Raw genomic sequence first — 2,665 nt, 5'->3', positions numbered from 1 at the left:
AGATCATGACCTGAGCCGAAGGCAGCGGCTTAACCCACTGAGCCACCCAGGCGCCCCCAGAACAAGTAATTTAACTAGGTTTCATTCTCTTTCAAATTTATAAGTCATCAATCCATAACTCTTTTCCTATGTCAAAATAACTAAATCCACTAATACTAAATTATAATGCTAACTGGCAACTCAAATTCCTAGACTCATTCTGTTATTTAAATGAAATCAAAACAAAATGCTCAGAGTAAATTCTTGATTGTGTATGTGTAAGAAAGATACAAATATTCTTCGATGTTTCTGGTAACTGTGGTTTCTTCCAGATATCGTAAATCTGCCGACTTTGAGATCCTGCATTTGAGAGTCAGCATTGGCCAATATACCATTCAAATGATAGAGTATTTGGACCAGGAAGAGAATGTGGGGAGGAAAGGGAATTCATTTGCCACAGTGTTCAGTTTTAAGAGGCTCATTTAGATCAAGATCTATAAATAATATGGTTATCTAAAGTCTTTTCCAAGGAATGATATATCCTAGGACTTTTGTAAAGAGAAAGCAATTATAGACAAATGTTAACAAGATCACCCAGGGAGAAGATGAAAAGAGAAGCGGTTAAGAGGCCTTAGAACAGAACAGTGCAGGCTTTTTTTTTTGCTTTTATTTTTTGAATTTCACTGCATTTATGTGTATGTAACTGGCAATAGGTGTCCAAGTTAAAAATCCAATAGCACTGTAAGACTTTAACAAGAAAGGAAGGTTCCCCTCACGACTCCCGATTTCTCCCCATTCCTGATTGTTGCTTCCCACAGTCAACATTTTCAACTCTTAAAACTGTTCTATTGTCCTCTGAGTTTTCTTTAAAAAAAAAGAAAGAAAGAAAGAAATATATACTGCTATTTAAGACGTACTCATTTTAAACATTATACATTGACCACTGTACTGTGGATGATGAGAACACAGCTCTTTCCTCACCCTTCCTTCAACCTGTCTTCCCAGTATAATTACATCACTACTGTGGGTTAAAATATTCAGAGTTTCCATTATTATAACCTCATAAATATTCTCCAAGGATGAGCCACACAGTGTACTGCGATTATGTTCCCATGCCTCTACTACTTTGTATTTGTCCTGGAGTTAACATTTACCTTTCTTTTTCTTCATGCCGTCTTCTGTGTAGCTATCACTAATTCATCTCCTAATCTGACCACACAACTCAAAAACTCCTATCAACGGGGTTGTCTGCATGGGGTAGTCTGTCGGTTTTATGCTTCCCCGGGTGTTCTGCTACATTCTCTCCTACTCCATTCTGGACTCTAAAGCAAGCCTTCAGCCTAGGGTTTTCATCCGGTGTCATGGACGGATACCTTCCACGTCTCCCCTGTATTGGAACACCCGGATGTTACACAGCCAGGAACAGCACTCAGTTACACCACTGGACTCTTCTAATAGTAACCCCATCGCCACTGCCTCCTGCTGTTTGGTGCTTGGGATTCTAGGGATCAGATAGCACATGATTTCTCTGCGGACACAATATTGTCCTAATAGGGGCAAAAAAGGTTTTTTGCCTAAAATACCTACTATTTTAAAATATAAAACATATACCGGGGCGCCTGGGTGGTGCAGCCAATTAAGCTTCAGAATCTTCAAGTTCAACTTCAGAATCAGCTCAAGTTTTGATCTCAGGGTCGTGAGATTGAGCCCCGAGACGGGTTCATGCACTGAGTGTGGAGTTTGCCTTAGATTCTCTCTCTCCTTGGGTGCCTGGGTGGCTCAGTGGGTTGGAGCCTCTGCCTTAGGCTCCGGTCATGATCCCAGGGTCCTGGGATCAAGCCCTGCATCAGGCTTTCTGCTCAGTGGGGAGCCTGCTCCCCCGCCCCCTGCACTTCTCTGCCTGCCTTTCTGCCTTCTTGTGATCTGTCAAATAAATAATAAAAATCTTAAAAAAAAAAAAAAAAGATTCTCTCTCTCCTTTTTTTTCTGCCCATCCCACTTGTGCTCCTTCTCTCTCGCTCACTCTCTCTCAAAATAAGTAAATAAATCTTTGAAAAAATAAATAAAATATAAAACATATATAGGATACATTAATGGTTATACAATATATCTGTTGTATTAAAATATCATAGGTGGGAGTAATTAGGGAGGGAAATGTCTAAAAAGAGTCCTCAGGGGAGCAATAATAAAAAGAAAAAGGATGAGAAACGCTGAGATGCGACAGCCTTTGCCACAGATGCCGTGGAGTATCTGATACCCCATGGAGCTACGACCTCACACTGCTCCACCTTCCAAGTCCCTCATGGGTGGGTTTGCTTGATGGGACCTCAGCAAAGCGCAGCATTTTTGCTGCAAGGGAAGCTGGGAAATACTTTCTTAGCTTTGGCCTATTTAAAGCAGAGGAAGGCCATTAGGAAGAGGAAGGAGGGGGAGTGGCTGTTGCGAACACCAGTCGGTAGCCCCTGCCAAAGCTGGGTCTGGAATTTTAGGTTGAAACCTTTTTGCACTTAGAATCTGGAAGGCAATGCTTCGTTTCATTATAAGAAATGCCACTTAATTCCTGATTCTTTGTAGGTGATCTGTTTCTTCTTCTTTTTCTTTATCTGAAAGCTTTTTGGATATTCCTTTTATCATTAACATTCTGAAATTTTAGTGATGTGTCTTGGGAGGTCTTTGCTCCTTCCTA

This window comes from Neovison vison, chromosome 8 (genome assembly GCF_020171115.1).
Source record: "Neovison vison isolate M4711 chromosome 8, ASM_NN_V1, whole genome shotgun sequence".
In the NCBI taxonomy this organism is placed as follows: Eukaryota; Metazoa; Chordata; class Mammalia; order Carnivora; family Mustelidae; genus Neogale; species Neogale vison.
The sequence above is the reverse complement of the archived record's forward strand: the minus strand, read 5'-3'. Positions refer to the sequence as shown.